General features: G+C 48.2%; 1 protein-coding gene across 1 annotated transcript in view; it reads right to left on the bottom strand.

The window, feature by feature from the left end:
* The window catches only part of PRMT8 (protein arginine methyltransferase 8), a 173,533-nt gene extending 149,028 nt beyond the window's left edge, over nucleotides 1-24,505 (bottom strand). Inside the window, exons 1-2 of the mRNA XM_024129211.3 lie at nucleotides 24,288-24,505; nucleotides 9,994-10,079 (exon numbers count right to left, since the gene is read on the bottom strand). The gene's annotated coding sequence lies outside the window, so the exon portion shown is untranslated. The remainder of the gene's footprint in view (nucleotides 1-9,993; nucleotides 10,080-24,287) is intronic.
* Between the last annotated feature and the right edge of the window lie 1,646 nt (nucleotides 24,506-26,151).

Below are 26,151 nucleotides of genomic sequence, written 5' to 3'. Positions count from 1 at the left end.
CCTCTCACTATCGCGGCCTCTCTTGTTGCGGAGCACAGGCTCCAGACGCGCGGGCTCAGTAGTTGTGGCTCACGGGCCCAGTTGCTCCGCGGCATGTGGGATCTTCCCAGACCAGGGCTCGAACCCGTGTCCCCTGCATCGGCAGGCAGACTCTCAACCACTGCGCCACCAGGGAAGCCCCGACCCATTTTTTTAAGCCATCCGTTGTGCTCATTGGCTGCCTCCCCCTTGGATGGTCTGATGTCTGGGATGCAGACAGTGTGACTTGATGAGCTCCTCTTATCCATTTGATCTTAGCTCACAGCGGGTGGCCAGTTCATTTCCGCGTAGGACACTAGGACCTGCTTCCCCATCTTCCCTTGTTTATCACCGAGATAAACCCAGGCAATTCCAGGGTGGAGGCCTCTGTCCCATGGCGGGGCAGGGAGTGGAGCAGCTTTTGTTCTTTCCAATGGTTGATAACGGAGAGACTGGCTCCGGCCCAAACCCCAGAACCGCAGCCCGGCAGTCTGACCCCTCAGTGCCTCGTGGGGAATACAGACCACAAGCCATCTTTGCATCTCATCCCCTCGTTTTACGGATGAGGAAACTGGGGCCCACAAAGCTAAAGGGAGAGCCGGTTCCGAGCTGCTTGGAACTCCAGGCAGCCACGCGCCCCCTCCAGCGCCCCAGCTCAGAACCCACGTCCCCACAGCCCCCCCAACCCTCTGCCCGCAAAGTGCCCGAAGGCTCCACGCAGACTTTAAGGAAGCGCTGAGCACGCAGCCAGGCCGCCCTGGGCAAACACCACCCCGGCGGAGGCCGGCAGAGGCCACGTCTCCCACAGAGGCAGAGAGATGGGCCAGCCCCCCAGCAGCAGCCTTGGCCTGGGTCCCTGGGCTATTCCCTTCCTTCTCTGTGACGTTAATGTCTCCGCTTTCACATCCATCTGCCTGACAACTTGCTCTTTCAAAACGTAAAAAATCTGCAAATACTGTAATCAAGCACCGTGCCTTCAAAGTGCCTCTTTCCTCGAGGTGAGTTAAGGGGAATGGGTCCCAGGGGGAGGGCTCAATGGCGTGTCCTTTCTGTCCCCCGGGGCAGGTTTCGGGCTCTTGTGCCCACACTTGTCCAAAGGGGAGGAAACAATAGCCCTTCTTTCTGAGGACCGAGGAGCTGAACTGAGGGAGCTCAGGACCCTCCCTGGGCATGGGGAGGGCTGAGATCAAGTGCATAGGGGGCTGCCCCCCAGGTGAAGCCCAAGCCTTGGTGGACAGCTTCTAAGGCTCCAGCGCTGGGGGAAGCCCGGCCCCGCTGCTTGCAGGGCTGTCTTTCCGGCCTGCAGTCTGCTACAGAAAAGTGACACAGAGACAGCCACTCTGGACCCAAACCTGTGAGACATGGTGCAGAAATAAATCCCTGCTCCTGGGTGCTAAGGGTCTACTGAGAGGGACCCGTACCACTCTCCCTTTATTTTTTTTTGAACCATTATGTTTTTAAGCTAAACTGAAGGGCTTCCCTGGTGGCGCAGTGGTTGAGAGTCCGCCTGCCGATGCAGGGGACACGGGTTCGAGCCCCGGTCTGGGAAGATCCCACATGCCGCGGAGCAACTGGGCCCGAGAGCCACAATTACTGAGCCTGCGCGTCCGGAGCCTGTGCTCCGCAACAAGAGAGGCCGTGATGGTGAAAGGCCCGTACACCGCGATGAAGAGTGGCCCCCACTTGCCACAACTAGAGAAAACCCTCACACAGAAACGAAGACCCAACACAGCCATAAATAAATAAATTAATAATTTTTTTTTTTTTTTAAAGCTAAACTGAAGGCACAGAGGAGTGGGAGGGCCCTCACTTGGTAAGATAAGGAGAAGGTCTTACATTTTCCTTGGCCTTACAGGCATTTTTCACAATTTCTCCGCCTCCCAAAGGATGCCTGATATTTGATATGATTTTGACCATTACGATTTCCGCTTTCTTTAAAGCGCGTGTGCTGCAGTCCCAGGCCCCCATCCCTTCCCACTGAGCTGCACTCCAGTGTCACTGAAGCAGCTCCACTGAAACGTCCTGCTTGATCCCAACCACCTATGAAGGAGGTGGGGTTTTGAGCCAAGACTCTTGGTTCCATCTCCAGAAACAGACTGGCCAACTGAAGAGCATGAATGGACTCTACTGGGAGGGGACAGCGCTGCTCCCACACAGTTATAGAAGGCAGGAAAGAAAAGAACTAAGTTCCCATTGCAGGGAGAGTCTGGGCTGGACACCCCAGTGACAGCCTCCGCTGTCATTGTCACTGCTACTCCACTGCCTCAACTGGAACGATTCTCAACTGTACCTGCATCTCTGCATTATTCTCGAGATCCAAAGACCAAGGCGGGAGCATCTCGCTCCCTTGCTGCCGGGGGTCGGTCACAGTAAACGGCCTTTTCAGCTTCCCAGTGAGAGGCAGAGGCTCACACAGAGGAGGATTCCCCCAAATAGAAAGGAGAAAAAGACATCCACACAACAGGACAGCTATCGGTCCCATTTCCCAGATGAGGAAACTGAGGCTCACAGCCTCATCACATTAAGTGACTAGCTCGGTGTCACACGGCCGGGGAGAAATGTCCAGACTCTTAAGGGTCCCTGTGGTCTACTCACCGAATCAGGACGTGCTGCCTGGAGAGACTGGGCTTTTGAGTTTGCAGCCTCCCTTTGGTAGATCCTACCCACCTCCGAGCCCGATAGCGGTGCTCTCTAGGTTGAGAATACCCCACGCGAAGGGGGTGGTTTCATGCTGTCCAGTGGATCAGCACAGCCTGGACCCAGGGTCCACGCCATCCTCTCTCTGTCTCCCTACAGGTTCCTGTGACCTTTCTCTGTCCCCTTTCCGGCCCCCTCGCCAGAGTGCCCACAGCACGATGAGCTGAGGGGACAGAAGTGCATTCTGGCTGGCAGGCAGAATGCGAGGCAGAGCAGGGCCAAGTCTGGAGAGACCGGCAGGGCCTGCGATAAGCTCTTCAGGAGCCTCGGAGGGGTTTCCAGCAGGAGAGAGACATGGTGACATTCCAGGCAGCAGGGGAATCAGAGGGAATAAAGAGCGGGTGCAAAAGGAGGCCACGCAGCAGGCTGATGTGGCTACGGGTGTTCGGAGTGGGGTGGAGAGAAATGGAGGGATTTGGGAATTTTTAAACACGTGGAATTGAAAGGTTTCAGTGATGGATTAAACACAGGGTGGGTGGGGAGGGGGGAAAAGGGAAAAGCCAGTGGCTCAGGCAAGTGGGGGGTCCATGGTGGCCCTCTCCGGGACAAGCGGGTGAAAGTGTGCTGTGAGGCTCAGAGCTGAGAATCCAGGCAGGAAGCTGGAAGCTTGAAGGTCAAATACAGCCTCTCGGTCAGCGTGGGTCGCTTCCCTGCCAGCCTCTCGGGTCTGGTGTCTGAAGGCTGTGTTGCCTTCAGCGCCCTGCACGGGGCATCGACAGGCAAGTAGCCAAGCGACAGTCCCTGCAGATAGCCGCGCGATGCAGGGGGACCTGGGATCTCCCATCAGCTCTGCCACAAACTCGACTTGTGACCTTGAGCAGACTGTCTGTCCTCTTGGCTCTTGATCTCCTGGCCATCACTAACACTCCAGGGTTTCATGCATGAATATTCCAGGAGGTGAAGTGCCACGTAAACGTTCTCTGCTAATGACGCATCGTCCACAAAACATCTACGTATCACCTGGGCAACGCAACAGCTTGAAAAATCTTAAGTGGCTCTTGTTCTTCCAATGCATCACCTCCTATGCATTTAACTTGTAGAACAAATCTAGCCCTCAAAATATCTTGGTACATTTTATACCCACCGCTTAACATTTAATTCCTCCGTCTTCCACACCACGGCACCATCTCTGTACCACCTATTGCCCCAGCACATCCTCATCCTTTTCCTCTTCAAGTAAGGAGCCCAGCCCCACCCATCCTCCCTCCGGAGGAGACAAAAGCCACCAGACACGCTGCCTCGCTGGGTCTGCTCAGCCACCGCCCAAAAGAGAAACCAGCAGAGCATCCAAAAGAGAAAGACCATGGGCAGGGGAGGCAAGGAGAAGTTAGGACCTAATGAAGGGAGGGGTGGGGTAGTTAGATTCACACTTGACCAAGTAAACACACACACACACACAGCCCCCTTGAAGCCGCAGGATCAGGGAAGGTCTCAGTTTCAGCATCCATCTCGAGCCCTTCTGGTCACTGGCTCGACCACTGGCATCACCAGCGGTGGGGCTGGGCCAGCCTGGAGTCCCAGCCCAACCGATTGTCCATTTGGACCAGAAGCTCACCGGGAAATGACCAGAACCAAGGTTTGCACCGCTCCGTCAGAAGCATTGGCCCTAGCCTCCCTCAATCTGCACCACTTGCTTTTTTTTTTTTTTTTTTAAGCAGAAACTGCCTCTAAAACGTCCAGCAATGCCACGGCATTGCAGGGTGAGCCGTGAAGGGGGCCGGAGAGCAGAGGTTCAACAACCCCTCCTAACAGATGACCGAATCCAATGTGTAAGATTTTGTTCCAACGAGGTTTCTCTTAAAGACATTCAGCCCGGGTTTCCCTTCTCCTGTGACCTGTTTGTGGATTTGATTTTCCTTCCCCCTTCTGAGTACTTTCCCCAAGTCCCCATTTCGTTGTTCCAATCACAAGGGCCGCAGAGCATTTCAAGGGTCTGCGGTCGAGAAGCAGGGAGAACCTGCAGCCTCCCCCAGGCTCTGTCCCTCGGGACAGCAGCTGCCAGCATCCAGAAAGCTAAGAAGAACAATGACAGGAATGGAGACTGAGCCCTTACTAGGTGTCAGCAGCTGTTCTGAGTGTTCTTCATGCATCGCAAGAACCCTATGAAGTAAATACTCTTATCACCTTCATCTTACAGATGGGAAATCAGAGCACAAAGAGGTTAAGTCACCAGCCCCAAACCCCTGAGGTAGAAGCAGCAGAGCCCAGATTTGAAACCAGGCAGGCGGCTTCTACCAGGGCCTCTCTGAAGACAAACACACCTGGGGGTCTACATCCAGGGCCAAAGAAGTCACGTGGGTGGAATTGCTGTCTCCTCGTCCCACCTCTCTCCCGCGGGTGCTGTTCGAAGCCCCTACAGTGATGGGACGCGGATCCGGTACGCCTCTCTCGAGTAGAGGAGGGATGAGAAGGTGGAATGAACGCCTGGGGGTAAAGTTTCCAAGCTCGGGGCTTCTGAGCACAGGTGTATTTTAAGCTGGGGTCAGATCATCAGCTCCTTTAAGGTCTATGATGCTACTTCAGTGGCCCATACAGTTCATCGTGCCCCAGCGCTTCTTCCCCCACCCTCCCCAAACATTTATATCCAAAATGAGACATTTAAAGTGCCCCTTTGAAAGCTACTTCCAAAACCCACAGGGTCCTTATTTGTAAATTACGTGAGCCCTGGATGGTCCGCATTCCCTAATTCCTGGAATTAGCTGATGTGTTAACGAGGGGCTTCCTGCAAGTTTACTCCTTTGAGCCTCCTCTGGGAATCTGTCAACACCCGCTGGCAAGGCAAAAAACGAGAGTCCCTCTCTCGCCCCATCCCTGCACTACTGTCTGGCTTTTGATGGTTCCATCAGCTAATCCTAATGCGATGGACTTCAAACCCTTTCCCCCAAAGAAACCTCAGTGCTGCAAAGAAGAGACCCCAAGGTGCATGCACTCCAAATCTCTCATTCAAACATCCTTGGCCTACAGGTGTCCTGGACTCTCTCTTGGCTCTGGTGTCTGAAGGCTGTGGTGGCTTCAGCGCCCTGCACGGGGCATCAACAGGCAAGCTGACGGAGCCAAGAGACGGTCCCTGCAGATAGCCGCGCGGTGCAGGGGGACCTGGGATCTCCCATCACCTCTGCCACAAACTCGACTTGTGACAAAGATGTGAAAGACTCTGGCTTCAGATCAGTACGATAGTTCACTTGGTAAGGCCCCCTCTAGAAAGAACTAGAAGTAAGTAGCCTCTCTCTGCAGACCCCAAACACATGAGCTTATCATCACCATTTGCCACCCAAATTCTCACCCAAACCCGTATTCCAGGTCTTAGGTGGTGAGGCCGGCCCACCCCATGCCTGAGAAAGGGTGCCAACACAGGGGCCCACCTCATCCAGGCAGCTCCCATCCCTCCAGACTCGAATGCCCATTCCATTGCCTCCTATTTCAATTAGCTTTACCTCAAACAGCACGCATCGGTCTTCTGCTTTTAATATCTGTTCCCTCCCATCTCGGGGTCCTCTTGTGTCTTTCTGAAACTGACATCAGGATCAAGGGAAAAGAGAACAGCCGACAGAAAGCCTTTGACGGGCTCCACTGACGGGCTCCATGCTGCCCGCCCCTGTCCCGGCTGCTCATCCGAATTTCTAGTCCATTCCTTCCAGATCTGCCCCAGCCTCTCACAAGCACGCTCTTTCCAACAGCTCCCCACCTGCTCCACGGGTGTTTACAGCGCTCACGCAAGACACCGGCTCGTGTGCCAGGGAGGATGCCAGGATACAGACGAACCATCCCTGCCTTCCAGGCCTTAGAGCCTCAATAAGGAGACTTGAGAGTTAGCACAGAGGATAGTGCAAAGTAACACAAAGCCCAGAGGATCCTCCCCAGATGAGAGGCACAGACTCTACCCCCCGAGGAAGGTGAGGATGGGCGTTAACGCTGGACGGGCAGGGGGAGGGTCCTGAAAAGGGATCAGGGGAGCAAAGCCACGAGCACCCCTGGGGACAGTGAGTCCGCTGTTTGGCGTGGAACGTCCAGAAGAGGGTGGTGGGCATTGAGGGGGCCGCACACGAGGCCAGAGCCGTGGGCAGACAGGAGGCTTCTGAACGCAAGGCAGAGAACTGTGTCTTGTGGACAGTGCCGTCCGCTCACAACAAAATCGAGGAAGACCAGAGGAAAGGTGACAGGCCTGCCCACCAACTGCCACGGGCCTGGGGACCCAGCTCCCGACCAGCGCTATCACTAACGAGACGGCAAACCACGCTGCTTTGCTTCCTCAGCTGTACATCCAGGGGGTTAAGCAGGAAGAGCTTGGTCCCCCCGGAGCTGATGCTGTTCCAGCCGCTCTGCCGCCCGCCTTCCTCCCTCCATCGTTCTGTGGGTCTCAGTCTCCAGTTCCTGGGGTGTCACCTTTTTCTCTAGCTTTCTTCCTTCCTCTGCCTTCTACACTCTGGCTATTATCTTTCTCAAAAAAATAGCATTTTTTTTAAATGAAAGAACTTATTGATTATAGAAATTTGGAAAATAAAAGTACAAAGACAACATGAAAATCATCTATAATCCAATCATCCAGAGAGAACCAACACTGACCTACAGCCCACTGGTCTTTCTACACAAATCCATATTAACATGCTTTTTTTTTTTTTTTTTTTTGCGGTACGCGGGCCTCTCACTGCAGTGGCCTCTCCCGTTGCGGAGCACAGGCTCCGGACGCGCAGGCGCAGCGGCCACGGCTCACGGGCCCAGCCGCTCCGCGGCATGTGGGATCCTCCCAGACCGGGGCGCGAACCCGTGTCCCCCGCATCGGCAGGCGGACTCCCGACCACTGCGCCGCCAGGGAAGCCCAACGTGCTTTTGTTTTTAACCAAGTGAGCACCATATAGTGCATACTGTTTTGAAAATTGCTTTTTTTTTTTCACTTAAAAAATACATATTGTTGGGAATTCCCTGTCAGTCCAGTGGTTAGGACTCCACGCTTCCACTTCAGGGGGCACGGGTTCCATCCCTGGTCGGGAGCTAAGATCCCACAAGCCACAAGGCTCTGCCAAAAAACAAAAAAAATACATATTATTGAGAGTTCCACTTCCATTGCTGATTGACTAGGTAGCTCTCCCACTGGAAACTAGGAAGGCTGGACAACATACAACAAAATCTGTTTGAAGGCATCTGAAAGATTACCAAGGCAGTGAAATTTTGTGCTGCCATGACCTAAAAGAGGAAGGAAACCAAGAGAAATTAACCCAGAGTTGGGTGCCTCTCTACCCCTCAAAGCAGTAGCTAGATTCCATAAACCAGGCATTTATGAAGAGGCTGAGCGACCTGTGAGCTTTCTGCAGCCTCATGGGGCCAGTATAACCAGAATGCAGCTCCAGGTCCACCAGGGAGGAGGGGGGTCCAGTAAATACCACAGGAATTCAGATAGGACCCCAGAGGGCTACGCTCTGGTCACAAGAGTTAACCAGACTAAAGACTAAAGCCCAGATTTAAACGATGTCAATTCCTGATGGAATCAACATGACCTACCCCGGGACTAGCTAACTGGCAGCAGCAAGCCTCCGTCCTCTCTGGAGGAAGATAACCTCTCCCAGAACCTCAAATCATCTCTATAATTTTTTCAAAGCACAATGTTGGACAGCGAGGCCTAGAGAACTTTCAGTAGCGAGTGGGATGGAGTAGCCATGGCAGACCAAGGCTCCGAAGGGTGCAATTAACAAAGCAGATAAAATGCAAACACCTTTGCATAAAGGCATCAGAGGGCCTGTGGGCTAGCCAGGACCCCACAGGATGTGATTCCAGGGAGGGGAGAAATGCAGAGGAAGCTGAGGACCAGCAGCTACTGCTCCGTGGGGGCCTTTGTCAATCCTGCGAGCAGGAAAAAGGCTGAGGATGTTTCGCCCAGGCGGTGGGTCACCGCCAGGGGACTGACTGAGAAACGTCACAGAGCTTCAGAAGTCTCATGGGATTTAAGTGACAAAAATTGGGAGACCTGAGAAGCCTTAAAAATAGGCCTGGCTTTTGCCTCAGTACTTTTGCCAGATTCTGTAACTGCACGGGGCAGGAGGCCAAAATTCCAAGCAGGGAATTTCTGGTAGTTTTGTGGTGCAGAGGAGACAGAGATTGGCGTTTCGGACCCCTGCCAGGGAAAAGGGGCCCGGTGAACATTCCAGAGACTCAACAGAAAACCCTGGAGGTCTGTGCCCCAGGGTCTGCAGGGAACCAGAGGTAGACGTAGCCTTCCAGAGCTGCACAGTCCTGACTCAGCCGAGTCCCTGAAGAGACCAAGGTGATCAGCTCCCACTCTATCCATCTAAGAGACGGAAGGGTGAACCCCCTCTAATGTTGATAACAACTTCTGGTGTCTCTAAAAAAAAGTTATACATAATAGTCCAGAATTCAATAAAAAATTATAAGACATGCCAAGAAATAGGACCAGAGGGCCAAAAACCATGAATAAAAACAAATGAGAGAAACAGACCTACAGCTTCCCAGATATTGAAGTTAACCGACAAGGACCATAAAATAAGAATAATTAGTGTCTTTTAGGAAAACAGAGGCGAAGATGGTGAAAATAAATGATAAAGAACTTCAACTGAGAAATAGAATCTATTTTTTTAAAGAATCAAATAGAAACTCTAGAACGTTATATTGAAAAAATATAATAACTGAAATTATGGACTCAATATCTGACAGGAAGAACTCACCAAACTTTTTCAGAGCAACTTAGACACAGGAGAAGATTGAGGTAATGAACTTAAAAACACAGCAATACGGACTTCCCTGGTGGCGCAGTGGTTAAGAATCCGCCTGCCGATGCAGGGGACACGGGTTCGAGCCCTGGTCCGGGAAGATCCCACATGCCGCGGAGCAACTGAGCCTGTGCGTCACAACTACTGAGCCTGCACTCTAGAGCCCGCGTGCCACAACTACTGAAGCCCGCGTGCCTAGAGCCCGTGCTCTGCAACAAGAGAAGCCACCGCAATGAGAAGCTGGGGCACGGCAACTTAGAGTAGCCCCTGCTCGCCGCAGCTAGAGACAGCCCGTGCACAGCAACAAAGACCCAACGCAGCCAAAAATAAATAAACAAATACATACATACATAAATAAATTTTCTAAAAACACAGCAATTTAAAAATATGTCAAATAAGATAATTTTTAAATGGGAAAATATACAAAAGAGCACAAAACAACTGGGAGTTACAGTTAGAAGATTTAACATACATGAAAATGAAGTCCCATGAAGGAAAAAAAGAAGAGACCATTTTTGAAAAGATAATGGCCAAGAACTATTAAAGGATGTCAACTCACAGACTCCAGAAGATATGTGAATCCCAAGCAGTATTCATGTAAGTCCAGGCAGATCTCAGAGCTATTGTAGGTTCAGTGTCAGACTACTGCAATAAAACAAATATCACATAAAGCAAGTCACACACATTTTTTGGTTTCCCAGTACATGTGAAAGTTATGCTCACACTACCCTGTAGTCTATTAAGTATGCATTATGTCCAGATAGCATTATGTCTATAAAATGTCCATACATTAATTTAAAAATACTTTATTGTGGGCTTCCCTGCTGGCGCAGTGGTTGAGAATCCGCCTGCCGATGCAGGGGACACGGGTTCGTGCCCCGGTCCGGGAAGATCCCACGTGCCGCGGAGCGGCTGGGCCCGTGAGCCGTGGCCGCTGAGCCTGCACGTCCGGAGCATGTGCTCCGCAACGGGAGAGGCCACAGCACTGAGAGAGGCCCGCGTAACGCAAAAAAAAAAAAAAAATACTTTATTGCTAAAACATGCTAACCATCATCTGAGCCTTCAGCAAGTCATAATCTTTTTGTAATAGTAACATTACTGATCACAGATCATCATAACAAATATAATAATAATGAAAATTTTTAAATATTGCAAGAATTACCAAAATGTGACACAGAGACATGAAGTGAACAAATGCTGTTAGTAAAACGGTGTCAGCAGATTTGCTCAATGCCAGTTTGCCACAAACCTTCCATTTGTAAAAGCACAATATCTGCACGTTGCAATAAAGCAAAGCACAGTAAAACAAGGTGTGCCTGTATAAATAGAATCTCATCTAGGTGCAACACAGGAAAGCTACTGGAAACAAAAGAGAAAAAAAATCTCAGATAATTCAGAGAAATTTAGAGAAATTCAGATATTCAGAGAAAAGCAGGCACATTACCTTCAAAGGAGCAATGAGAAGACTTACATATGGCTTCCCACAGAGATGATGGAAGCCACAGAGCATGGAAAGCTAGCTTTAAAGTGTTACAATGAAATAACTGCCAACCTACAATCCATACACACCAAAACTTGTCCTCAAACGAAGGCAGCATAAAGACATTTCAGACAAAAACAGAGAATTTGTTACCATCAGACCTGCCTTAAAAGAAATATGAAAGGAATTTATTTAGGCAAAAGAAAGAGGAACCCAGATGGAAATATAGAAATGTAAGAAGAAAAGAAGAAGAAAAGAAAAAGTAAAAATGTGGGAAAATATAAATGAATATTGACTTTACAAAAAATAATAATATGAACATAACATGGGGTTTAAAGTATATGTAGAATTGAAATACATGAAGACGATGACACAAAAGGTAGGAAAGAGTAAATGAAGATAAAATATTATAAAGTTTAGCATTATTAGGAGAGTGGTGAAAATAAGTTTGTGTTAGACTGTAAGTCAAGGATGCATATTTTATTTTATTTTATTTTATTTATTTATTTATTTTGTGGTACGCGGGCCTCTCACTGCTGTGGCCTCTCCCGTTGCGGAGCACAGGCTCCGGACGCGCGGGCTCACCGGCCATGGCTCACGGGCCCAGCCGCTCCGCGGCACGTGGGATCCTCCCGGACCGGGGCACGAACCCGCGTCCCCTGCATCGGCAGGAGGACTCTCAACCACCGCGCCACCAGGGAAGCCCTGCATATTTCAGAGTAACCACTAAAAGGACATAAAAGAATGTATAACTATCAAGTTAAAGCAGAGAAAAAAATGAAATAATCAAAATATTTACGTACTCAGAAGCGATGGCATAAAAAGAAAAAAAAGGAATAGAAAACAGGTAGTTCACATAGAACACAAATATAGTAAATGGTACACGTGAACCCAAATATGTTAGCAATTGCATTACATACAAATAGGCAAAATACTAAATGTAAATAGATTAAATGTAAATATAAAGGTACTAAGGTTGTAAAAATGGATTTTTAAAATCCAACTCAGTGCTGCTTACAAGAGACACTCTTTAACTCTAAGTACACAGATAGGATGAAAAGGAAAGAGTGGAAAATACATGCAGACATTTCACCAAATGAAAGCTAGTGTAGCTATTCTAATATCAGAGAAAGTAGATTTTAAGGCAAAACATTGCTTGATAAAGATTTCATCATAGAGGGGTCAAGTCACCAGAAAGCTACTAGATCTATATGCATGCAATAACATAACTGTAAAATATTTAAAGCAAAAATCGACAGAATTAAAGGAGAGACAACAAATCCACATTCATAGTGAGAGAGTTGAATACATCTCTCTCAGTAGCTGACAAACGGACCCCAAAAATCAGCAAGGAAAGAGAAGATCTGAACAACATAATTAACAAATGAACTAACTGGCAAATGTAGAACACCATGTTTCCTTTTATATAATTTTTAAAAACAAGCAAAATGATGCCATCAGAAACCATGACAGTGGCTATTTTGGGGGTGAACCAGATGGCCAGTTCCCTGCCCTCCTGGAGTTTATCACCCAACGAACAATAACAAAGTAAATGAACAGGACAATGATCTGTCATAACAAGCGCTAGAACTCCTGCCCAAGTCACATCCTCCTGAGACTAAGGAGGCAGTCTGGCCTAGTGGATAGCAGTGTGGGCTCAGAAATCACACTGCCTGATTTAGTCCTGGTTGCACTATTAGCTGTGTGACCTTGGGCAACTTACTTACCCTCTCTGAGCTTCAGTCTCTTGCTATGCAAAATAGGAATCTGAGTGATACCTAATTATCTGGGTTACTGAGAGGATGAACTAGGTCATCCATGTAAATACCGTAGAATAGTCTGGCATCATAAAATGTCACGTAGTTTCAGGTTGTTGCTGACTTGTTAAGGGGAGAGGAGCCCCGGCCATGCTGTACGAAGTCATCATGTCAGCTCACTGAGACGTAAGCAGCTGTCTCCTAGTTGGCCGGAATCATTGGTCAGCGGCAGGAACGGAAAAAAGCAGCCCAAACTTTTCACCGCCTATGTACACTTTGGTCTAATCAGCACGAAATTCCTTCCTTCCGGCTGTGATGTGATTATTCCCTGTGCAGAATCAGATTCAGGCTTAGTCTGGAGCCCATAACTAAGTGTCCGTGATGCACTGAGCAGGCAGATCACAGGGCCTCCGGCCGCTGGACAGCAATTAGTGACCTCAGGGCAATTGTGTCCCTGGTTCTCAGCATCCTCTCCACTCCATCCCCCAGCTCCCTCCCCAGTGCCTGCAGGCACAAACAGCTCTGGAGCTCCTGTCTAAACCTTTGAACCCAGCAGAGCGGATAACCTGCTCCAGGCTGTTAATGGCCTGCGGTACTTGCAGCCACACCAATGACTCCTGAGTCCCTGATAGGATGTGTTTCTGGGTCCCTTCCAGAATCCTCTCATCGCGCATCTACCAAGCTCTGCCCTGCCCTGCTTTTCCTTCCCATACTTTCTTCCCCTTCCTTGGGAGGTCACACCTCTCTCAGCAAACTCCCACACGCCCACAGAATGTCAAGGCATCCGTCCCTCTTCTGTGTCCCAGGAGCAGTAGACGAGCAGCGTTACTGCAGTGCTTAATACTTAATATCACGGTTGTCAGATTGCACCCCCTCCCCCCACCTAAACCATGACCTGCTTCAAGGCTGACACTGCTTCTTTTTGCTCTGCGCCCCCTGTGCCTGGCACACAGCAGGAGGATAATAAATGATGGTGAGGAATGAAGGAACCAATGAAGGAAGGGAGGAAAGCATGAGCAAACGCCTTCCCCAAAACAAATCTGAGATGGGAAAGGGCAGCAGGAAGGCCAAGGGCCAGGCTGGCTCGTGTGGCTGAACTTGGGCAAGGGTGCGACAGAGCATAACCTTAGTGAATCTGTAGCGAATAGGCATGGAATCCCTAGTTCCGGCCCCAGATCTGTGGGTCGCCAGCTATGACCCTGGACAGTCCACTTACCGTTCTAGGGCTCAGATTCCTCACCGACAAAAGAAGGGAGTTGGCCTGGGTGATCTCTTGTAGTTTTAATATGCTACCATTTTTTAATCCAATTCTTGACTGGCAAGTTTGACACTAATAGGAAAATATATCCCCCCCATCCCCAGGACCCCTCAAGCCCCCCTTTCTGTAACCCAAGAGCACCTCAGATGAGCAGTGTTACTCTGGTGCTCAGCACATAACATCATGGGTGTTGGGCTGCACTCTTCCCACCTGCACTGACCCAGAGAGAAGCCCCCCGAAACAATCTTTGTGGATTTCGGCAGTGGTCTTCCTCTCACTCCGATGGACCATTACCATATGTGATAGCCTCAGCCACAGTATGGTGCTGGCCGGCGGTCACTCCCGGACACCACAACAGCAAACCAAAGTAGCATGCCATAGTCCAGGGGCCACTGGACAAAAGCGTTATTTAGTCACCACGTTTCAGGTGATAGTCGGTGAACGGTGAACTAAGAGGCACGAGGCTTCAGCAGGAAAAAAAAAAAAAAAAAAAAGCACTTCGGGGATAAGAAGAAAGAGATGCCGGAGTTGAAATGAATTGTGTCTTATATGATCTTAAATATCACTTTTTCTTGTCTTGCCTGGAGCAAAAGGGATGCGATATCCACCTCCGGACAGATGACTGTAGTGAGTAAGAGACAAAGCATCCGAGGCTGCCAGGCCTGGCTTGAAAGCCCAGCTCTGTCCCTTACCAGCTCTGGGGCCCTGAGCAAGCCTCTTTATCCCTCCAAGACTCAGCCTGCTTATTGTAAAAATAGTGGAAACACTATCTGCCTCACAGGGTTATTATGGAAGTTTAAAAAGATCATGTACAATTATGACCTATGATTGCTAAAACCACCGCAGTGAAAGAACTGAGGGGGGGGAGCTGTGGGGAGACATGCCACAACCTTCCAGAAGCACCCTGCAGCTTGCGTACTAATTACAAAGGAAAATAGCATCTCCAGTCTCCGCGATGTACAAATCAGGCAAACGCCTCCCCAGCTGGCCGAGTGATCGTAACGTCACTAATGACAGGACAAACTGACATTTTACAACCCCTCATGGGATGAACTGAGAAGCACACAGCATCATTTGTGCAATTATTCTTGCCAATAATATTTACCCCGAATCTTTCCCTGAGGGAATATCAAATCTAAAATTGAGGGACATTTTGCAAAATAACTAGCTTGGACTCCTGACAATGAAAGAAGAAAAGGGGCTGAGAAACTGTTCTACATTAAAGGAAACTAACAAAGTATGAAAAATAAATGCAATGGGCCATCCTTGGTTAAATGCTGGAAGGAAGGAAGAAAAGAAGGAAGGAAGGGAGGGAGGGAGGGAGGGAGGAAGGAAGGAAGGATTGTTATTAGGAAAATTGGGAACATTTGAATAATGACTACATAATAGATAATGGAATTGTTTTAGTGTTAAATTTCCTTGGTGTGAAGGTTATATTTTTATTTATTTATTTATTTATTTTTGGCTGTGTTGGGTCTTTGTTGCTGCATGCGGGCTTTCTCTAGTTGCAGCGAGCGGGTGCTACTCTTTGTTGCAGTGCGCGGGCTTCTCATTATGGTGGCTTCTCTTTGTTGCGGAGCATAGGCTCTAGGCGCGCAGGCTTCAGTAGCTGTGGCTCATGGGCTTAGTTGCTCCACGGCACGTGGGATCTTCCCAGACTAGGGCTCGAACCTGTGTCCCCTGCATTGGCAGGTGGATTCTTAACCACTGCGCCACCAGGGAAGTCCCATGAAGGTTATATTTTAGTTATGTAGAAGAATGCCCTTGTTCTGAGGAAATATATGCTGGTATATTTAGGATGGAAGAGTCATGATGTCTGCATGTAACTCTGAAATGGTTCAAATATATATATATATAGAGAGAGAGAAATAAAGCAAAAATTTGAAAACAGGGTATAAGAAACTAGGTGTAAGAAATAAAGCAATTAGTGAAACTCAGTGTTTCATTATATATTCTTACTACTTTTTGTAGGCTTGAAATTTTTTCAAAATAAAGATTTTGGAGAAAGAATAACATATATAGTCCTCGGCACTTAATAAGAGGTCCATAACTAGTAAATCTGATATGCTGGTAATGATTATATCTTGATTTGATGGAAACTATTAAAATCTAACAATGCCTATTTTATGCCCACATCTCAGTTCCTGACTTGCCCCGTGAGATGGCTCAGCTAGCTCCTAGGCCATTGGGAGATTCAGTTTTTCCATCCATAAAGCAGGAGAGACATCAGATCCATATGTGGAATACCGACAAGAAGTGGGATGCTGAGAGAGAGGATGGTAAAGATTAGACATATAATGAAGCAATCAATTCCTCTCAGGGGCTGGGATAAATCCATCCACATTACTGCAGTCATGAGGATGACACTCTCTGATTGTTCATATGAACTCTGTCCTGGTTTATTTTTCTCTTCACACTCTGATGAAATTATTGTCTCTCTGTGCTTTTTGAACGTCCTAGGAAACTTAAAAGGGGAAAAGGAATGCCTGTTTTAGAAGGCTGAGGAGGCGGCAGGCCCTGTCGGGTGGATAATGCAATTCTGCAAACGCTGATTGAGTACCTTCCTCTGTGTCAGGCACTAGGCGCAGAGAGAGCAACAAGACCCTTTCTTGTCCCTGCTTGAAGGGTTCATACCCTATCAAAGGAAAACACACGCAATCAAGAAACCAGACAAGCCACACGAACTCTTTATTAAACGTTATGACATGTAAAAAATAATAGGGCTATTATAAGTAGGCGTTTAATAAATCATTGGTGAATGAAAGAATAGCTGAGTGGATGGATGGATGGAAGGGTGGGTGTGTGGGTGTGTGGGTGGATGGATGGGTGGATAAATGGATGGATGGATGGATGGATGGGTGGGTGTGTGGGTGGATGGATGGGTGGGTGTGTGGGTGTGTGGGTGGATGGATGGGTGGATGGATGGGTGGATAAATGGATGGATGGATGGATGGATGGGTGGGTGGGTGGATGGATGGGTGGATGGATAAATGGATGGATGGATGGATGGATGGATGGATGGGCAAGCAGACAAAGGAATGGAGAAGTGAGTCATGAATAAAACTCAACATAGACAAAGTAGAAATGCCCCAGGAAGTGTTTCCTTAAGGAAGTGTCTACACCAAAGCTGCCAGTGGCTGGTTTTGGTTCCTGGAAGCCTGGCACAAGCAAAATAGCTTTCCAACACCTGGAATAGTTGAGAAAATATAAACGCGTAAAGAAAGCCAAAGCTTAGATATGCAGCAATTGAAAACAATACTTGAGGAAGACAACTTATACTCACTGCCATATTTTAATTTTGTCCTAATCTTATCTTTTCTTAAGAACTGTAAACCCTAGATTATAATTAAGGCATACTGTAATAGTTAAACTGTTGTTTTAATGACAAGTCTTCCTTTTAGAAAAAGCAAAATAGGGTTTCCCTGGTGGCGCAGTGGTTGAGAATCCGCCTGCCAGTGCAGGGGACACGGGTTTGAGCCCTGGTCCGGGAAGATCCCACATGCCACAGAGCAACGAAGCCCGTGCGCCGCAAGTACTGAGCCCGCGCTTTAGAACCCATGTGCCACAACTACTGAGCCCGCCTGCTACAAGTACTGAAGCCCGCGCGCCTAGGGCCTGTGCTCCACAAGAGAAGCCACTGCAATGAGAAGCCCGTGCACCACAACGAAGAGTAGCCTCCGCTCGCCGCATCTAGAGAAAGCCCGCGTGCAGCAACGAAGACCCAACACAGCCAAAAATAAATAAAATAAATAAATTTTTTTTTAAAAAAGAAAAAACAAAATAATATGGCAGAATCGTGCTCTTCATCTCTTACTCCTTCTCCGTCATACAAAACTAGAGTAAATTTATTCATCTTCCCTCTACATTCCCTCCAACTGGTAGGGACACACTGCAATTGTGGGTACAATCTAAGAAGAATTGCCAGGCTTCTGGAGAATGTCTTGCTAATCCACCCAGAATAAATGACAGCAAAAGACAACAAAGGCTTATTTTACTGGGGAAGTTGTACAGTGGACCAGCGAATCATGGTGATTCTGGAATCAGACCTCGGGCAACTTCTTTAATCTTTCTAAGCCTCAATTTCCTAATCTCTAAAATGGGGACAATAAGAGTATCTATCTCATAAAGTTGTTTAGAGATTAAAATGAAAAATGATATAAACTAATCAGTACACTGTGTCTCATAGCAAGCCCCCAGTGAATATTAGGTATCACCAAGAGATGAAATAAAAGAAAAACCAATAATTGGGAAATACGGAGTGTTCATCTGAACCGGTCCTGGCTTGGTCATTCACTGGCTGCCCTTGAGCAAATCAACACCCCTCTGGGTCTCAGTGTCTTCACCTATAAAATAATTTTCATGAGCTCCAAGGTCCCTTCCATTCTAAGATTTGTTACTGTTAGAACAAGAGCCCAGAGAGAAAAAGAAGTGAGCATGGTTCTCTCTCCCATTGCAGTCTGCCTCCATGTGGCCAAGTTGGTGGGAAGGCTTGGAGGTACCTGATGGCAGAAAAGGTAAGTCCCACTAGATTTGGAGGCCCTGAGAGAAACCATGGGGCCTCTCTGGATCCACCTGGATCCAACTATGTTTCTGGTTCCACTTAAAGATACTTCTTCCCCTCCAATGGCTGACACAGTTGGCTACCTATTCAACAGCCATCTTCTCCTTCTTCCTTGACCTCTGACAAGGTGAAAATAGGCCTGGGAGTGAATCATGATGGGTTTAACCCAACAGCTCTCAGGAGGAAGTGGTGATGGCTGCGTAACACTGTGAATGTATTTATACCACAGAACTGTACATTTTAAAATGGTTAAGATGGGGCTTCCCTGGTGGCGCAGTGGTTGAGAGTCCGCCTGCCGAGGCGGGGGACGCGGGTTCGTGCCCCGGTCCGGGAAGATCCCACGTGCCGCGGAGCGGCTGGGCCCGTGAGCCGTGGCCGCTGAGCCTGCGTGTCCGGAGCCTGTGCTCCGCAACGGGAGAGGCCACGGCAGTGAGAGGCCCGCGTACCGCAAAAAAAAAAAAAAAAAAAAAATGGTCAAGATGGTAAATTTTATGTTGTGTGTATTTTAACACAGCTTTAGAATGAGGGAAAGGCATAAGTTTGGAAAGAAGAAAATAAAACTTGCCCTATTACATATGACATGATTTTCTATGTAGAAAATTCCAATAAAATGTACAAAAAACTCCTAGAACTAGTATGTTGGGCAATGTTGCAAGATACACAATAAACACACAAAAATCAATTATGTCAATACTAGCAACCAAAATTAAAAATACATTACCATTTATAATCACTCAAGAAGAGGGAAACACAGCATGTACAGGACCTGTATGCTGAAAGCTACAAAACACTGTTGAAAGAAATCAAAGATCTAAATAAAGGAAGAGACATACTATGTGCTTAGTTTGGAAGACTCAACATAGGAAAGATGTCCATTTTCCCTCCAATTTATATATAGGGTTAACATAGGTCTTACCAAAATTCCAACAAATTTTTATAGCTATAGACAAGATAATTTTTAAATTTATATGGAAAGGCAAAGGATATAGAATAGTTAAAACAATGTGTGAAATGGGAAGAATAAAGTGGGAAGAATCAGTCCACTCAATTTCAACACATTGTATCATAATACATCCCTTTGGTAAACAACACTGGATGGTCTTGGTGGAGGGAGAGACACAGGGAACACTGGAACAGAACAGAGAACCCAGAAACAAATGTGTGCAAATACGCCCAAGTGATTTTTGACAGATGTACAAAAGCAGTTCAATGGAGGAAAGGTAGACATTTTAAGAAACAGTGCTGGAGCAATTGGATATTTACAGGCCAAGAAAAAAAAAAAAAGGTCCTTGTCCTAAGTCCTACACGCAGCGTACAAAAATTAACTCGAAATGTGACTACATACTTAAATGTAAAACTGTAGACCTTTTAGAAAATAGCACAGAGAAAATTTGGGGGATCTAGAACTAGGCAAAGAGTTCTTAGACTTGACACCAAAAGCACAATCCATGAAAGAAAACTTGATAAACTAGACTTCATCAAAATTTAAAACTTTTGCTCTGTAGAAGACCCTGTTAAGAGGATGGAGAAACAACACAAACAGGGAGAAAATATTTGCAAGCCACATACCTGACAAAGGACTAGTGTCTAAAATACATAAGAACTCTTAAAACTCAACATCAAAAAACAATCCTATTAGAAAGTAGGCGAAAGGTACAAAGAAACATTTCAACAGAGAGGCTGTGCCGATGGCAAATAAGCAAATGAAAAGACACTGAACATCACTGGTGATTAGGAAAATGCAACTTTAAATCACATTATGATGTCATACACACTGACCAGAATGACCACAACAAGAAACAGTGGCAACATGAAATGCAGATGAGGATGTAGAGAAACGATGACTCACACGTGGCTGGGGGCCGTATGAAAACGGTACAGCCACTCAGGAAAAGAGTTTGGCAGTTTTTCAAAAGAACTAAATATGCAACTATCATATGACCCAGCAATTGCACTCTTGGTATTTATCCCAGAGAAACGAAAACTTGTAATCACATGAGAAACCTATACACAACTCTTTCTAGCAGCTTTCGTCCCAATAGCCCCAAACTGGAAGCAACACAGGTGTCGTTCAGTGAATGAATGCTGAACGCATTCACACCAGGAATACTACTCGGCAATAAAGAACTACTGACACTTGCAACGATTTGGATGAATCTCCAGAGAATTATGCTGAGTGAAACAGACAAACAAAAAGCCCAGAAGTCTACATACTGTGTGAGTCCATTTACATAGCTTTCTTGAAATGACAAAATTACAGAAATGAAGAATGAATTAGCCGTTGCCGAGGGGAAAGGCGGGGGTGTAGTGGACGGAGGAATGCAGGCAAGGCCATAAAAGGGTAACAGCAGGGATCCCTCGTGATGAGATGTTCCACACCTTGAATGTATCACTGTCCGTATCCTCCATGTCCTCCTTGTGATACTGCTTATAGTTTAGCAAGATGTTACCATGGGGGAAACTGGGTAAGGGGGGCATGGAATCTCTCTGCGTTTTTCTTACAACTGCATGTGAATCGACAATGAGCTCAAAATAAAAAGTTTAATTTTTAAAAATTGCGCCAGGGTGCGATCAACAGATCTGTCGAGCCAGGAAGCCCACAGCCATGTGGTGGGTGTTGGAAACAGAGACTAGAGAAGGCCCTGCAGATGCATAAGAGGGAAGAAGCCCACAGCCCCCTCAAGACAAACGCACACTGATATTCCACTTGCAGGAACAAGAAAGGAAAGGAACTGCCATACAGGCGGACTCACAAAAGAAACCGCTTTCAGCCGGAATCCCTCTGAAGCCAGAGGCACGTTCAAACAGCAAGTCCCCACCCCTGGCCGACACATGTGGGGCCCCTCTGACAGAGACTTGGAGATCTGCTCCATTCACACCGAGTCGGCACTTCGGGACATGTGTTTGCAATCTGAGCCTTCCTGTAAGGTTCGCAGGCCCTGCATCACATGTCTTCCGGGATCTCCGTGGTTTGGGATGCCAGGCCAGCCTGCAGTTGGACTGAAGTTCTGGCTGAGCATAAACAAGGGGTCTAAAGGTCAGTCCTCCAGCCAGCAGGCTGGACTGTGGGCCTTGGGGTGCAGAGGGGAGCTGCTCTCAATGGATTTCCTCAGAGGAAAATCATTTATCTGTGTTCCCCTCATGTCAGAGAAGAAAAGCTCCACAGTTCTGTCCCACAGCTCCCCTCCTGCCTCTAATGGGGAGCCAGAGGGTGTGGCACAGAGCCCCCTGCCCAGTTCACACACACCCCCCCCACCCCCGTCCTCCTCTCCAGCCTGGAGGGAAATGCTGGCAGGCAGTCCACACACCGATGCCTCGCCCCTCCCCACGGCTGCCACGCCCGCTCACCCTGGCTTTTGCACGGGGCATTTTTGCACAAGTCACACCCGGAGGAGCAATTCTCTTCCTAATGTGCTTCTTATAGGCATTTCGAGGGATTCCATGAGCCATCCTCTCAAAAATCATGTTCTAAGGTATTAGGGTGACCGATATCCCATTTAATCTGCCCTTACTGCTCTCAGCCTGCTTTACAGATGGGATCATGGAGACCTGGAGAAGCTCATTCTTTCTTACTTAACCCTAACATCCTTTCAACAATTTCTCCTCCCCCCGTCTGCATCAGGAAACAAAAATCAGAGCTAGGTGAGAACACTTCCAGGAATTCCCTGGTGGTCCAGCGCTTAGCTCTCACTCCAAGCTCTCACTGCTGAGGGCCCGGGGTTCGATCCCTGGTCGGGAGCTCAAATTCCACAAGCCGTGTGGCGTGGCGCCCACCCCCAAAAAATTAAATAAATAAATAGGTGAGAACACTTCCTTAAGCTGTAAGCACACGCTGGGCCTCCGTCGTGCTTTGGGGCAGAATCCCGAGCCCCCTTCCCCCATCCAAGGTCTCCAAGAGGCTGTCCCCAAAGGCAAAGGAAAGCAACCGACCGACGAATTTGCCAGCAGCTCTCCTGCAAACGTCCTTTGTCATGTGTGGCCTCTGGAAACAAATCGTCAGCCAGCCAGGGAGAGCGTGAGTGTCCTCCACGCGCACATGAAAATTTCTCAAGGCTTATGCTTTTGTTCAATAGGGGGTGAGGTGGGCACAGAGGAGAAAAGTGAGAAAAAGGACAAGGAAAGCTGCCCAAATGACTAAGAAACTTGGTGCCAGAACGGTTTTCAGACTCTGAGGTCCTGGCTCTCAGTTCCCAGGATCAAACATCGTGTCCTGGTGGGTTACAGGGCAGGGTCCCCCGAAGCAAGGGGTCAGGGGCCAGGGTGTAGCTGCAGAGCTGCTGATCCGCCCTGCCGGCTAAGCCACGAAGGCCAAGTACGCGGCAGGAAAAGCAGTGGAGCAGGTCAGGTACGGGGCAGAGTGCGGTCAACTGGGAGGCCCCCGAGGGGGCTTCCAGCGTGTGGATTACATGCTCTGCAGTTCTTTGTCCTCCTTAGTAAGATAGAGATATTAACACCCATCTCAGGAGGTAAATGTGAGGAGTGAACTTTAGGAATGTGTTTTGCCATAAATAACAGCCCGACAACCACGCCTAAAAGAATGAGTTTGTTGTTCTCACATAAATCTAGAGGTAGATATTCCAGGGCTCAGACACCTGTTCAATTCTCACTGATTCGAAGACCCACTTTCCTTTTTTATTTTTTTCACTTTTTAACGTCTTGGGAATCTGGATGTGCTTTACAAACAAGCTGGGTTTTCATTAGCACCACTTATCTTTCCTAATGGCACTTAAATAAAGCTGTGTCTTACAATATTGATTGTGTTTCAGTGAAAGACAATGTGTTCTCAGGAGCGAAACTCTTACCCTGGGGCATTCATCCTCTTGCCTTGCCTCATGGTTGCAAGATGGCTGCCGCACCTTTGACCATCACATCCAGGTTACAGGCAGGAGGAAAAGAGACGTGGGAAGGAAATTAAAGGTTTTCTCTTCTGGAAACTTTGTCTTTTTAGTTAGGAAGCGATGCTCTCTCCAGCAAATGTCCACTTTTATATTTTTGGCCAGAACTATGTCGCTCAGAAGGTGAGTTTTAGGTTCCCAGGCTCTATAAAAGGGGCAGGTACGGAAGGAAGAAGGTGGTTGGTCGCTGAGTGAGCCAACCTATGATGTCTACCCCAGGAGGTAAAACAACAAGCCCAGTCTCTAGCATGTAGTAGAAGCTCCCCAAACAGCAGCTCTTTACCCCCACACACAAACAAAAATGCAAAAGTTCTGTGTTGGGCATGAGGGAGGCCAGCCCACCAAACAAACTCACTTCTTGGAACACGACCAACACTCTCCAGGAATGCAAAAGAGCTTTGCCCAGGAAAGAGTGATACACAAGCGGTTCTGCAGAACCACCTCCGCAGGCTTACACACCACTAGTTTCCGGTGCAAAATAAATAAACAAGCTGTTTTGCTTTTCTCACGGATGATTTTTTTGGGTTTCCTTCACTGAGTGACGCCCTTTTCCCGCCCCTCTTCTTGGGCAGTCTGAGCCCGGCAGCCCCTCCCAGCCTCAACGAGAACAAGCTGGGCTGGCCTGTATCCCAAGCATCCGGGCCATCCCGTGCACGCGATCGGCCTTCTCCGATAACCGGAAAAGAGCCGATCTCCCTTCAGTTTCTCCCAGAGCAACTCACGTAATCCTCTCGCAAATCTGCCAGCTGGGTATAAGCATTCCTAGTTGCCAAAACTACAGCTCAGAGAAGTTAAGAAAATGTTCGGAGTTATCAGCTGGGAAGCAAGGAGCTGAGACGCAAACCTGGTCTGGCTGGCGCCCCACCCCTCCCCCTCCCCCCTCGGTGCTGCCTGCTGTTTACCTCTAAGTTTTAGGCCAGAAAAAGCAACGTCAGGAGCCCGTGGAAAGGAGAGGTGTGTTGCAGCGGCGGGCACCCGCCAGGACCCCGAGACCTCCGCTCCTCTGCCTGTGCTGGGCGGCTGGCAGGCTAGAGTCACAGAGACGGCCGGAGGTCAGCCGATCCAGTTCCGTCCCAGGACAGGTGAGGACCCCGAGGCCCTGAGGACTTCAGAAGAAACGGGGCCGGGGCTCAGGCCACAGCTTCTGGCCACTTGCTTCTTCCAGCACTGCCTTCCCGCTCTCAGGCGGCCTCTCCCCCTCAGGCGCAGGCCAGGCTGAGAAGCTGCCGCCAGCAAGTCTCCCACGTGGATTTCCATTCGTTCATTTCACAAATATTTCTAGAGCGAGGACCACGGGCCTGGCAGTGTTCTGACCACTGGAAATGCAACAAACAAGAGTTAATGACCCCATTCTCGCAGAGCTTCTGTTCTCTTGGGGCAGACAGAGATGTTACGCAGAGTGACCAGGGCTGCACTTTAGAACTGGGGTCCGGGAAGAGATCTCCTAGGGGGTGACACTCAAGCCGAGACCGGAATGGTGAGCAGGAAGCAGCTCTGGGCAAAGGTCTGGAGGAAGAACGGCCCCGGCAGAGGACACAACGGGCGCAAGGCCTTGAGTGGGGAGAGGGTTTGGCTGTGCCAGGGAAGAAAGGAGGTCGCTGGGGCCTGATTGAGAGAGAGAGGAAAGCGACCAGGTGGGAGAGGAGGCCAAGGGCAGGTCCCGTAAGGCCCCGGGGCCAGGGAGGGGAACTTTGCTTTTGTTCTCAATACAATGAGAGGTCCCTGGAGGGTTCACATGTGAGTGCCCGTGCTCTCACTTCAGCTTTGAAAAGATCATTCTGGATGCCGGGGGAAAGAGCAGAGAAGGGGCGACAATAAAAAGAGGCAGCTGAGTCGTCAAGCAGTGCCAGCAGAGTCCTCAGGGCATATCCTCATTAAGCCGTGAACCTGGGGTTTTCACAAGGTACCCCAACTCCAGGGGTACCCGTCACCTAATCGAAATATGGACGGCATCCTGGTTGCTTTAGTCCCTTACGATTCTGAAAGACTCTTACGACCCTGACATAGTCATGTCAAAGGAGCAAAATAAAAACCCCTTTAGCACCATTTTTCTACAGGAAAGTAAGACAAACCACAAACGACTATATCTAGGACTGGATCATTAATTATGCAATGAAGTAAATAGGAGGAACCGTAAAATCTAAACTAATCTTGTGCCTTTAATTAACTCATGTCTACTGGAAAATATATTAGTCCCTTGGTTATCTGCTCCAGCACTTAGGAGAAGAATCGTGGATGATCCAACAAATTATTTCCGTAATTGTAATTGGTTTAAACGTGCACCTGATGATGAGTACTGACAGAGACGTGCTGCAGCTGCTCCAAGGGCAGTGGCGTTTCGGTTCCTATCATTGTCCAAACTGAATCATGCATGTTCAAAAAAACACAAACGTTTGTTCATTCTCTCATCAAATATATGTTGAGAGCCTGCTGTACATACCCCAGGCACTGCTGGGCCCTGGAGCAAACAAACAACCGGTATGTCCTCTGCCTTTGTGGACAGACATTAAACAAGAAAAATACACAAATACATAGTTAAGATTTGTAATAAGGCCTATAAGGGATGCCACCTTTATATGTTTATTAGTAATCTATCTATTAATTACTTATTAATTATATTATTCAAATGCCCTTCAGTGCTGTCCAGTAGAAATGCAATGTGAGTCACACATGTTATTTAAACGTTTCCAGTATTCATGTTAAAATAAATAAAGAGAACTGGTGAGATTAATTTTAATAGATTTTATTTAACCCGATATATCTAAA

Source organism: Physeter macrocephalus, chromosome 6, assembly GCF_002837175.3.
Source record: "Physeter macrocephalus isolate SW-GA chromosome 6, ASM283717v5, whole genome shotgun sequence".
Taxonomy (NCBI): Eukaryota; Metazoa; Chordata; class Mammalia; order Artiodactyla; family Physeteridae; genus Physeter; species Physeter macrocephalus.
The sequence above is the reverse complement of the archived record's forward strand: the minus strand, read 5'-3'. Positions and strand labels throughout refer to the sequence as shown.